This window comes from Ictalurus punctatus, chromosome 26 (assembly GCF_001660625.3).
Source record: "Ictalurus punctatus breed USDA103 chromosome 26, Coco_2.0, whole genome shotgun sequence".
Classification (NCBI taxonomy): domain Eukaryota; kingdom Metazoa; phylum Chordata; class Actinopteri; order Siluriformes; family Ictaluridae; genus Ictalurus; species Ictalurus punctatus.
In genome coordinates this window covers 12,301,061-12,314,621 of record NC_030441.2, presented here as the reverse complement: position 1 = coordinate 12,314,621, position 13,561 = coordinate 12,301,061, and the positions used below count along the sequence as shown (strand labels likewise).

At 39.8% G+C, this 13,561-nt stretch overlaps 1 protein-coding gene and 1 long non-coding RNA gene across 3 annotated transcripts in view; one reads left to right on the top strand and one right to left on the bottom strand.

The window, feature by feature from the left end:
- bcl9 (BCL9 transcription coactivator) overlaps nucleotides 1-13,561 on the top strand; it is a 113,545-nt gene that overhangs the window by 30,573 nt on the left and 69,411 nt on the right. The window lies entirely within an intron of this gene.
- LOC108258851 (uncharacterized) overlaps nucleotides 1-13,561 on the bottom strand; it is a 33,535-nt gene that overhangs the window by 253 nt on the left and 19,721 nt on the right. Inside the window, exons 3-4 of one of the 2 annotated variants that reach the window (XR_001810761.3) lie at nucleotides 12,691-12,787; nucleotides 8,235-11,567 (exon numbers count right to left, since the gene is read on the bottom strand). This is a non-coding gene — a long non-coding RNA (uncharacterized LOC108258851). Of the gene's footprint in view, nucleotides 1-8,234; nucleotides 11,568-12,690; nucleotides 12,788-13,561 lie in introns of those variants that run through there. The other variant, XR_008393569.1, reaches the window with a different exon arrangement.

Here is a 13,561-nt window from a genome sequence, read left to right as displayed (position 1 = left end):
CTAGTTTCAAAATGTTCCCCCAGCTGTTTCTTTTTAGTAACACTTACTTCTCCAGCCTTTTGTTGCCCCGTCCCAACTTTTTTGAGACCTGTTGCGGTCATGAAAGTGACCTTGTTTGTTTCTTAAAATGGTACATTTACTCAGTACATTTACTCTGTTCTATTGTGAATAACATCTGGGTTTATGGGACTTGCAAATCATTGCGTTCTGTTTTTATTTACATTTCACCCAGTGTCCCAAATTTTTTGGAATTGGGGTTGTACACCAACCATGTATACATGAACATTCCGATGCCTGTACACATGTAAACATCATATTCGGAATATGGCTGCAACCCGAATATAGACCTTTAACAGAATTCGATGTGCATGTATATATATATATATATATATACACCCCTCATTGAACTTTAGTTGTACAATGATTGTCATGTGGAGCTTCTTAAAAAAAATCTGTCTCCATATTCTGAGAATAAACAAATGTCAATCCACAGTATTTATAACGTTGTAATGCAAAATTCCACCGTATAGTTGTGTACAGTCACATCCTCACAGAGATCGAACATTGCATACGCTACAGCCATTAACATTGTAGATAGAAAGATTCGGATCTATTTTCGAAGCTTTAACATTCTGGATCAATTTCAAATGAGGGTTAATTTATGCAAATCTTGCAGGGATGCATCCTAATGCGACTGTAGGCTGTGTGCTCTCGGCGTATGCGACGGTGCGAATAATATCAAGGAAATGAGATTCAGCTACAGATGCTTGTGACTGAAGCATGTCGCTGAGAGAACACGCACACAAACAAACACACACACACACACACTCACACACACACACACAGCATGTATGGTTACCAAGAGTGTGGGGGTGCATGAGCATGCATTCATGCGTGCGTATGTGTGCTCGGGCATGATCATGGATTATAGCCTCGCACACCATCCCTCCAGCTGTGAGGCATTTGCCGTGCAGCTGTGAACCCGCACACACACACACACACACACACACACACGCGCACACACACACATTTTCTACAAAAAGGCAAAAACAGAGACGTCACGGCGTGTCAAGCTGTCGAGGGGGGAAAGCTGCTTATCCTATAAATAGAGGTGGATTTCTTTAAAGAAATGGGAGAAAAGTCCAGGGTTCTACCAGTGCACATCACTCCGGCATTAAAGGAATAATCCAGTCTACTTCATCCTGTGGGGATAAATAATACAGACGAGAATGTCGACCAGTGTCCGGAGAAGAGCAGAAAACCTTGAAAAAAAAAAGTTCTTGAAAGTTTGCTTGAATGTAACGGCAGTCGTCGAGAACTTTCCTGTTTACACGGGAAATATCGAGTGAATCGATTGTGTGGTAATCGCCCGTTTACCGTGTCCATGTGACGTATGAAAATTAGTTTGGAAAACGCTGGAGTATTCCTTTAAGTTCCAGATATTGTTTGTTTAACGGGTTCTACCGCTTTGTGTGTTTGCTGCACTGCACTGATCAGCATCTTCAATCCATTTCCATTCAGAAATGATTACACAGATACTAATGCTGTCAAATCTGAGGCATGGTATACAATTTGCTTCAAAGCATTAAAGGAATAATGCACTATTTTGCAACCTAATATCTATCTTTGGGCAAATTATACTACAATTTCGACAGACATGTCCTTTTACGGAGAAAAGAACAGAAATCCTGCTGGCTTAAACGTTATTTATAATGACAGACTATGGGCAGTTGTTGGGGCACTCGTGGAGAACTTTTTATCCTTTCCTATTTACCAGGAAAAATGTATTGAACCTATTGTGTTAGTCTGTGTTAATGGTCTGTACCAGTCAGACGTGATTTAAAAAAAAAAAAAAAAAGAGTTTGAAAAACACTGGAGTATTCCTTTAATTAATATTCAAATAGGATTTGTTTAAAGGCATTGGTTTTTGTTCAGTCTTTTAAAAGAGCGAGATCCATCCAGAGCGTGTGGTACGCTGTATGCGTTCAAGTGTTTACACACACACACACACACACACACACACACACACACACAGGGGACCAGTCAAGGCATTTCACTGGAGACAGTCCAGCACAGTATAGCTAAATAATTTAGCCTCACTCATCACTGCTGAATTGGCAGGACCAGCCTTGGGCAATGGGAAACGCACACACACACACACAAACACACACACACACACACACACACACACACACACACACAAACACACACGCACCCGCACAAACACACAAACACACCCCCACGCACAGGCAGACATCAGAGCGCACACACAAAATAAACACCTACACACTTCAGGATACACACACTTTATCAAACTCCCACATCAGCCTCCTCCAGCTCTCTCCATTCATTCTACCAACTTGTCTTCTTTCTCTAATTCTCTTGCTCTCTCTCTCCAGCTCTCTCGCTCTCTTTCTCTCACTCTCTCTGCTTCCTCTTCTTATGTCTTCTGTTTCTCAAGTCCCAGTCCATTCCCTGCCCATGTTCTGGGTCTTAAGTCAGTTGATCCTAAAGGAAAAGTGCGAGAGACAGACAGGCAGAAAGACGCAGAGGGAGGAAGGCGGGTGGGGGGGTGGGGGGGCGGTGAAAGGGTGGGCGTGAAGGAGCAGCTGCGAATGGGGGGCCAGTATCAGGCTTCAGGCCACTGAGTCCGTCAGTTTGCACACACACACACACACACACACACACACACACACACACACACACACACACACACACACAGTATTCCACTTTATCCCACCTTCACTATCCCCCACCTCTTGTAATTCCCAAGCAAGGAATGCAAACTCCCTTTCTGCCTTTTAAAACCCATAAAAATCATCATTTTGCCCGTGATGTGAGTGACAAGTGACTCACAAATTCACAGATTTTCACAAATTGTTAGCAGAAGCGGTTTAAAAACGTACAAAAACCTATTTGTTTCCTTTCTTGTGTAAACAAACAATAGTGTGGTAATGGCAATAAAAATGGAGAACTTTAATATCTACATATATCATTTTTTTGTTTCATTTTAAAATATACTTAATGTTAAACTACATTCAATTATCATCTTTAAAACTGATTTATACTGAAATATACATTAAAAGAGTGTTAAATGTATAGATTTAGGATCATCGGCAGTTGGTAAATTGTCACACTGATCACAATTATGTGCACATCTCATGCCAGGATTAGCTAAATGTAGCAGTATAATCATATTAATATAGCAATAATATAATCGCAGGTACCAACTATAGTAGTTTTATCCAAAGCCATAACCAGGATCGATATTTTAGTGCGGTCTGCATCCCGGTTAATATACCACAATGTACCGAATACATCAGTTTCTGATCTCTGTTATGTTATACTTCCATCTTCCATAAACCTCACCACTGGAATCGACACATCCCGATGACGTCATGTCATATTCCCGTAAATAACTCTGAGGTGATTGCATGTAGAAATAATCAGAGAAAATGACACAAAATGAGATATCTTTTGTGTGCCTGTTACTTTAGGAAGTATCAATGTTTATTCTCTGGAATATACAGGATATGAGCTACCTATGAGTGTACTCAGGACACAGGACCTGTGAAATTTGCTGAACTGTAGATAAACAGAAATGTCTAAATGTCTAAAAGCTGAGGTTGTGCTAAAAAACAAAACAAATGGTGGCGAAACTGAATCTATGCCATTCAAACCTACCTTATTCATACATACATTCAAAACTACTTTATTCATACATACATTCAAAACTACCTTATTCATTCAAACCTACCTTATTCATACATACATTCAAAACTACCTTATTCATTCAAACCTACCTTATTCATACATACATTCAAAACTACTTTATTCATACATACATTCAAACCTACCTTATTCATTCAAACCTACCTTATTCATACATACATTCAAACCTACTTTATTCATACATACATTCAAACCTACCTTATTCATACATACATTCAAACCTACTTTATTCATTCAAACCTACCTTATTCATTCATACATTCAAACCTACCTTATTCATTCATACATTCAAACCTACCTTATTCATACATACATTCAAACCTACTTTATTCATTCATACATTCAAACCTACTTTATTCATTCATACATTCAAACCTACCTTATTCATACATACATTCAAACCTACTTTATTCATTCATACATTCAAACCTACCTTATTCATTCAAACATTCAAAACTACTTTATTCATTCAAACCTACCTTATTCATTCATACATTCAAACCTACTTTATTCATACATACATTCAAACCTATTTTATTCATTCATACATTCAAACCTACCTTATTCATTCAAACATTCAAAACTACTTTATTCATTCAAACCTACCTTATTCATTCATACATTCAAACCTACTTTATTCATACATACATTCAAACCTATTTTATTCATTCATACATTCAAACCTACCTTATTCATTCAAACATTCAAAACTACTTTATTCATTCAAACCTACCTTATTCATTCATACATTCAAACCTACCTTATTCATTCATACATTCAAACCTATTTTATTCATTCAAACCTACCTTATTCATTCAAACCTACCTTATTCATTCATACATTCAAACCTACCTTATTCATTCAAACCTACCTTATTCATTCATACATTCAAAACTACCTTATTCATTCATACATTCAAACCTACCTTATTCATTCATACATTCAAACCTACTTTATTCATTCATACATTCAAACCTACCTTATTCATTCATACATTCAAACCTACTTTATTCATTCATACATTCAAACCTACCTTATTCATACATACATTCAAACCTACTTTATTCATTCATACATTCAAACCTACCTTATTCATTCAAACATTCAAAACTACTTTATTCATTCAAACCTACCTTATTCATTCATACATTCAAACCTACTTTATTCATACATACATTCAAACCTATTTTATTCATTCATACATTCAAACCTACCTTATTCATTCAAACATTCAAAACTACTTTATTCATTCAAACCTACCTTATTCATTCATACATTCAAACCTACTTTATTCATACATACATTCAAACCTATTTTATTCATTCATACATTCAAACCTACCTTATTCATTCAAACATTCAAAACTACTTTATTCATTCAAACCTACCTTATTCATTCATACATTCAAACCTACCTTATTCATTCATACATTCAAACCTATTTTATTCATTCAAACCTACCTTATTCATTCAAACCTACCTTATTCATTCATACATTCAAACCTACCTTATTCATTCAAACCTACCTTATTCATTCATACATTCAAAACTACCTTATTCATTCATACATTCAAACCTACCTTATTCATTCATACATTCAAACCTACTTTATTCATTCATACATTCAAACCTACCTTATTCATTCATACATTCAAACCTACCTTATTCATTCAAACCTACCTTATTCATTCATACATTCAAACCTACCTTATTCATTCATACATTCAAACCTACCTTATTCATTCATACATTCAAACCTACTTTATTCATTCATACATTCAAAAAGAGTTAAAAGTTAGACAGTTGAATTTTATTTGATTAATATTTTGGTTTAGCGTTATCCTGTTATTAGCTCCAGTGCGTAGGGTTGTCCTCTTGCTTGTCCTCTAAATATAATGGATGATTAAGGAGTCAGTTTAGAGCTAATCATCACTGCTGGTTTTGTAGCCATGGCTTGCATGTTTTTCCGCATAGCAGACTACATTCTGGCACTACGTTATCACGACGGAGATAAGCGATGCGGGTTCTGGAACCACCGAGGTCTGGACCTCAGTGTCCTCATTGCTAGTTTTGGCCATGGCTGCACAGTAAAATCCATAGTGTTGAGTTAACACCCAGAGTGTTCATTTGTGTCCAGTGGACTTATATAAACACTGTAGGGTGTGCATTCAACACTCTGGGTGTTAAATCAACACTGGGGATTTTGCTGTGTGTATCTGTATTTCTGTAGTTTTAAAAAGAGCTTTCTGATTTGTTTCTCAGACATACATGGCTCTAGTCATGTGACATCAAGACAACCTATAACTGAATTTAGAATTTGCATTTCAGTTAATAAACACATCAACAATTCTTTTAGGGCTTCATTAAAAACTCAACCCAGAATTTCACAACTCAGTTGGGATTCAGTAGTTCAATTGGTGGACATTTACATCTATTATTGGGAGACGGCGAGATAAAATCCTGACAGTGGAACAAAGTTGGCTATGCTCTCCAGGTGGGAGAGGTGGCATACACTCTCTTCCTTGTACAGCACAGCGACACTAGCCAATCCCGGGTGTCTGTGAGTTCATGTATGAGTAAGAGGGTGGATACTGCTTTCCCTGGAGTGTGTCACTCTGCCCTGTGAGCAGCAGTTTGAAAGATGTGGTCGGCCAGCTTCTTTTACGTGACTCGGAGCAAAGATGTGTTTACCCGGTTAGTTGTCGTGTGACATGGAAGAGCTGGTTGGTTTGGCCAATAACAAAACTGTGGAGAAAATATATTCCTGTGAGCATTATGCTAATAGCAATAGACTGACTTATTCAAAGCTTAAGAGATTTCCTTTACTTTCTCTCAGTACAGACTGGCAGAAATGGTGTGTCTGCCATGATCAAGAACAAGTTTCCTCCACTCAAAGCAAACCATTTGTAATATCATTATACTAAACTACAGAACTGGTCTGAGCTCGATGTCAAAGGAGAATGTCACCGAACACTTCATTAGCTAAACCTACAGCATATGAAGCTGCCCTGAGAACTGCCTGATTAAAACCAGCTTCCAGCCTTGGAGAGACGTAAATGTGTAGTGCACGCAGAACAGCATATGGAACGACTTTAGAATCGCATGTCGTGCACAGGCAACGCAACTGAGCTAAAGTGTGAAGCAATGTTTAAGTAAACACAATATTTGGCAGTGGTCTACTTATACTGAAGTGTTTAGGTGGGTTACACAGTGCACAGTAGCCAAAATTCTAATGTTCTCAGAGGCACCTAATGGTGGTAATGTTGGTGTGAAGCAAATAGACCCACAACCGTCATTCACACTCAGTACGTTTACACAGACGACAATAATCCGATATTAACCGATTAAGACGATATTCTGATTAAGAAACTAGCATGTAAACAGCGATTATAGGGGAGTTTAATCTGATTAACGCATACACGAAGTAAACACAAATGGAATTAAGAAATGTGGAGTATTCCTGTTTTAGTCGCATTATCGAGGTGCGTTACAGACATGCACACACCTTAACACGGCAACACGGCAGTGCTCAACCATATAACAGTAAACAAGAGAGCAGGGCTGCATCCCAAACCGCGCACTTACTTCCTATATAGTTGGCGAAATACATGTATTTCAGCTAATTTATAGTAGGTAAGTACGCGGTTTGGGACGCAGCCCACGGCTTCAAGCAGTCGTCTATTTGCACGTACAGCACGACAAATAATTAACTGCACTTGAAGCTTTCATAAAATTAATAATGAAACACCCAAAACTGTATACGGTACCATAACGAAGATGGTCACGTATCAACTATATGTTGATACGTGAAATTCTGGAGAGACGTCGGACAGCGTGGCGCGGTGACGTAATGACGTGTGCCGTTAATCGCTCTATGTTCTATAACATGTAAAACGGGAACATGAAAGGAGTATTCTAAAAGCAGCTCATGTAAACAATTTAATCACAATATTGTCTTATTCAGAATGAGGTCAATAATTAGATTACTGCTGTCCATGTAAACGTAGTCAGTGACAGTAATGCTTGAGAATATGAGCAAAAAAACCCCCAAACAAACAAAAAAAGCTTTTAAAACAAATCAACGAGAGATCAGAAAAGGACTAACTGAAAGAACATGTATTATTTTTGTCGATTTTCTCTGAGAGGCTCTTTACTGATGTGAGTGTAGATGATCCCGCTGTTCAAACAGAGGCCTCATTGTGGATGGGTGCAATTCTTTAAGAGGACGAGAGGAAAAAGTAGGTTAGAGGGACACTGAAAACAGTGTCCTACCTTCTTTCCCTTACTCCCGTTTCCCCTCACAAGCGAGATATACCACGGCCAGACGATGTGGAATCTGAAGAATCTAATCCGGTGCCAGAACCACTTAGAGCAACATTAATGCGAGATGCAAAAACCTTTTTTAAAAATTAAAAAATATATATATTATTATTATTATTATTATTATTATTATTATTATTATTATTATTATTAAACGTGTAGACATTCCAGGATAATTTCTGGCATCTGGACAGTGAAAAACAAACGTTGATGAAAACAAGGATCTGAAATTCACAGCCATGGAGTGTAGACATTTCACACACACTGATGATAGCTAATTGATTCTCCAAGTACATGATGATGAATTGCACTTGTGTTGAAGTTCGCGGGTTTCCTCGCTGGCTATGTTCACGCGCACGTTTTGTCAATACGAATGAAATCATTTTGATTACGGAGTCTGAATGAATGCTTTCTGTGCATCCTAAACTCAGCAATGTGCTGGAAATCTTCAAGTTCATGCACATTATATGTAATGGAAACCAAATTTTCCTCGCATGCGAGGAGAGGCATGCGAGGAACGTCAACGTTACCATAACAACAAGAATCATGTCCTATCAGAGTGTAACCATTACTTAACATTGGTGCCTGCTACCCGAGTTTTCCTTTGTTATGCCTGTCAGTCTTGGTGTAAATAACCTCCAGAGGTGCTTAGAACTCCAGCATCATTCTGCTTTGATATATTATAGATCCCTATCACACTGCCCATCCAACGTAGCAATAATTATACAGTGCTTTAACATTCATCAAATGCATATACATCTCTACTTTCTCAAAGGAAAAAAGGCTCATTTTGCATATGCGAGAATCCTGACTGTAAACGTACACAAGTACAAGTTTACTTGGTGATGATACGTCCATTTATTAGATTAGTAAATTGATTATTAGTCTGTTTATTTGATTCAGATTGACATGTTTATAAACACTCACTATGCACTTTACTGCACATTCATGCAGTTATCCAATCAGCCAATCATGTGGCTGACTCGCCTGATCTTCTTCCAGTCTTCAGCACACCAGTTTCGGTGAGTCTGTGCCTACTGTAGTCTCGGGTTCCTATTCTGGGCTGATATGAGTGGATCTTGATGCTGCTGTAGCTCATCCGCCTGAAGGTTCTGTGTATTGTGCCTCCTGAGATGCTTTTCTGCTCACCACGGTTGTAAAGAGTGAATATTGAGGTTATTTCCGTAGCCTTCCTGTCAGCTCAAACCAGTCTGGCCATTCTCTTCTAATCCCTCTCACCAATGAGGTGTCTCGGCCCACAGAACTACTGCTCACTGGATGTTTTTTGTTTTGTTTTTCACACCATTCTGTACAAACTCGAGAGACTATTTTGCATGAAATTCCCAGGAGATCATCCGTTCATGAAATACTCAAACCAGTACTGAAAACCATGGTCAAAATCACTAAGATCACACTCTCCCCTAAATTCTGATGTTTGATTTACAAAAAGTATATATTATATATATATATATAAATTGCTGCAACATGATTGGCTGGTTGTATAATTGCATGAATAAGCAGGAGTACACCTGCTCCTACTAAAGTGTACAGTGAATAAATGCAGTTTTTACTCCATCCGAGCTGTCAATCAGAATATTATTTAAATTCAGTTAAGTTTATGCAAACTATTTAACACAGAAAAGGAGGGAAACATTCTACTACCTATCACAGTCTGCTATATTAAAATAGTACTGTTGATACCAACTATTAAAAAAAAAAAAAGTGAAATATTAAAAATAAATATTTTGATCTTATACTCCTTTAGTAGCTAATGAGCTGTTAGTGCTATTTACGGTGCTTGCAATGACAAATGACACTTTCCTAGTCACTCATAATCATAAGGAATGGGAATTGGACATTAAGATAAACAACTTGTCTTTTTGGTCTATTAGTTAGCATGGACATGTATTATAATGAGGTTTAGGACAGATTCAAAATGGCCACCTTTTAGTCATTCTGTCTCTGAGTGACAGCGCAGTGTGGGTGGCTGCAGTTGTCAGGCAACACCGTGGGCTGGAACACAACTGCTGAGATTGAGAGCCAGTCAAAGCAGTGCATCATGGGATAGGCCTACCTAAAGCTGTCCTTTAATTGTGATGACTGATTGGTCATACTTCATTAGTATTCAGTAGATGGAATTTTACACAGAGCCCTTAGTTTCTATCGCTTCAGTATCGTTTACGGTACTGCTTTCTACCGAGAATAAAGCAATCGTGTGAAACCAGAAAACGGAGATTTTTAATAAGCAATTAAGAACAGATTCTCTGCTCACATGTGTTTGGTTTGGGTGGATGTGTTTTGTTATTGAATGGGAGAACAACTTGCTCACAGGAATCGGAGAGCATTGCTTGGCTTCCGATTACCATCACAGCAGTGGCGAATGGCGACAGAAATAGCACATGGAGGAGACATTTAAGAAACTCAGAACGGATTAGGACACACACAAACACACACACTTAAGGAGTAAAACTGACGTAAAGAGAAAGAAAATAATAATTGAAAGCAGAGGTAAAAAGGAAAGATGAACATACAGCTCTTTTACACTACACAGTACATTTTATGGAAACAAATCTCTCCCGTATTTTGCCGTTAGTGTGCTGAACTTGGTTAACCTGCTTGCCAGGATACCAAAGGTACCAAACATTGGCATATGAAAGGAAATAGATACAGTGCAAGCATTAACTGGTCATATGTAAGTAGCACAGAATCGTCACTCAGATGACTGCCATTTTGTAAAAACAAGGCTGCTGGGAAACTCCATATCAACTACAACCTTGAGCAGGTTAAAGGTGACACAACATGAATGAATTAATGGATAAATCACTTCTTACTTCATATAATGGCACACTATTTTTCCCCCTCATCATTTGACCCCATTTTCTCCCAATTTGCCAATATACCACACTCTAGCCAGTTCTCCTGTATTGTACACCAGCTACCATGTGTGGAGGATGAAGGCTAGCCCATGCTTCCTCCAAGCTATGTGCATATTTGCCACACTTGGAGTAAAGCACTAAAATGAGCTCACAGATCCCTACTATTGGATGGTTTCACTCTGATTGACAGAGAACTGAGTAATTCCATCCCTTCCTCCCTAAAAGTGCAGCCAATTTCACTCTCTTGGTCTCCCAACCTAGGGTTGGATAACTGTGGTATTGCTGGAATTCAAACTTGTGATCTCCTTATGCATTTTTTTTGGCATAGTATTTAGAATGATACTGTTTTGTTGTTTGGAACGGGGGCATGGTGGCTTAGTGGTTAGCACGTTTGCCTGGCACCTTTGGGGGTTGGGGTTTCGAATCCTGCCCCCGCCCTTTGTGTGCGGAGTTTGCATGTTCTCCCCGTGCTTTGGGAGTTTCCTCTGGGTACTCCAGTTTCCTCCCCCAGTCCAAAGGCTGACTGGCATTTTCAAGTTGTGTGATTTTTTTGCCCTGCAATGGGTTGGCATCCTGTCCAGGGTGTTCCCCGCCTTGTTCCCCGAGTTGCCCTTGATAGGCTCCAGGCTCCTCTGCAACCCTGTGTAGGATAAGCGGTACAGAAAATGGATGGATGGATGTTGTTTGGAACGTAGCTTAGTTATCTAGGAACATATCTCACAGCAATCTCATAACATTCCCACAGAGTTCGATGGAAATCCCAGAATATTCTGTTTGGTTGGGTTCGTGCATAAAGCCAAGTTACTGCTAGTGTTTACTATAAATACTAGCATTAAATAGGAAGTAATGTCCCCATCTCCAGAGAACTAAAACAGTATGTATCTCCTTTTTTGGGTACCACAGGAAGCGTTCACAGGCACAGAGAGTTCCAGGTTGGTGACTGCTGTGTACTGTACTGTGGTTGACTCTGAGGTGCTCCCTGGTAATTAAGAGAGACCTGGAAAGCTGAACCTGGAGCACTGGACTCACCACAGTTTATTTAACACCCTTCTCTCTCTCTCTCTCTCTTTCTCTCTTTCTCCCTCACCTCCCTTCTCCACTGCTTTGGTATTCCTGTTTCCATACCAACACTGCTCTCGGTTGCACGGTCAAACTCGGCTGTGTGGCAATCACGTTAAATCACTGTACACGACAGCACCGTGAAACACCCAATAAAACCGAACTCAATTGAACTGCCCTACCTACATTACCTAGCTAGCGACACTATCTGTATTCTGAACCAGCACTCTAGACTGTAGTATACTTACCGTTGGGAGCAAGCGGAGGAGCACAGTTCTGAATATTATTATCCTCAATAATTAGCTTTCCGTCTTTGTAGTGCTAGGTGGCGTGTGTGCGTTAAGTATGTGTGTGTTCGTTCCCACTGTGAGCCTAGTGAACTGACGAGCGCCACCGGCAGAGACAAAACCCTAATGAGAGATTGATTCATGGGGGAGCACACAAGCTCACAATACCCACCCATACATCCATATTCACGCACACGCACACACAGAGTAGGAGAGAGCAGCGAGTAAAACAAAGCTCAAATGCCCTTCCTTCGATAAGGACACTTTGCCTTATTATCAGTGGAGGAAGCGGCTCGGATGGCCTTGACCATGAACCTTTTATTGCTCACTTTCCTTTCCTTTCTTCCATACTGTGTCTGCAAGTGTGTGTGTGTGGGTGTGTGTGTGTGCGTGTGTGTGACGTGTTTTCCTGTTTACCGTTTCACTGGGTGGGTAATTTGTGCAGATGTCTGGCTTCCTTCTTCTCCTTCTCGCTCTCTATCTTTTTTTTCTCTTCCCCGTCTCCTCACTTGTTCTGCAAGAAGGGCGAATCACATTTACACTAAATCAGTCCGCTCCAGCTGCTGCCCCATATAATAACTTGCCCACCAGTTGTTGTTTTTTTTTCCTGTGCTGCTTTCTCTGGGGTTTGCGTTAATTTGGGCCCCTGCGGATCAAGAGCAGAGAGATGGTTCTGAATGTATTCATCTCTTTAGCAGAGAAGAGAAACGCATGGGGGGGGAAGAGAGGAACGATAGCCAAAAGACGGAAGACGCGTCGCAGGACAAAGGCTATACTGGACCAGAGGGCAGAGAGATACAGGATCCGCTCTGGCGTCTTGTACGTTACACCCGTGGTTGAAACCGAGAGAAATGAAGAGAACTAGAGGATGAAGACGAGGAGAGAGAAAGGGAGTGTGTCTGAAGGGCCAATTTGTGTGTTTAAGTGAGAAAGAGAAGGAACGAGAGAGAGAGAGAGAGGAAAGTCGGTCAGGCCCCCTCCTCAACAGTAAAAGAATGCAGGGAGGTGGAGGAATGTGGAATGGGTCTTTGGGGAGGTGGGGTATAGTCGAGATATAAACAGTGTGTGTGTGTTATAGTTTGTGGCTCGGTAGACTTTCAATGTAGCTGGTTGTATCACATTGCCTGTGTGTGTGTGTGTGTGTGCGTGTGTGAGTGTGTGTATGTATGTGTGTGTGAGTGCGTGTGTGTGCATGTGTGGAAGTGTGTGGGAGTGTGTGTGCGCGTGTGCGTGTGTGTGCATGTGTGAGCGTGTGTATGTATGTGTGTGTGCGAGTGTGTGTGCGTGT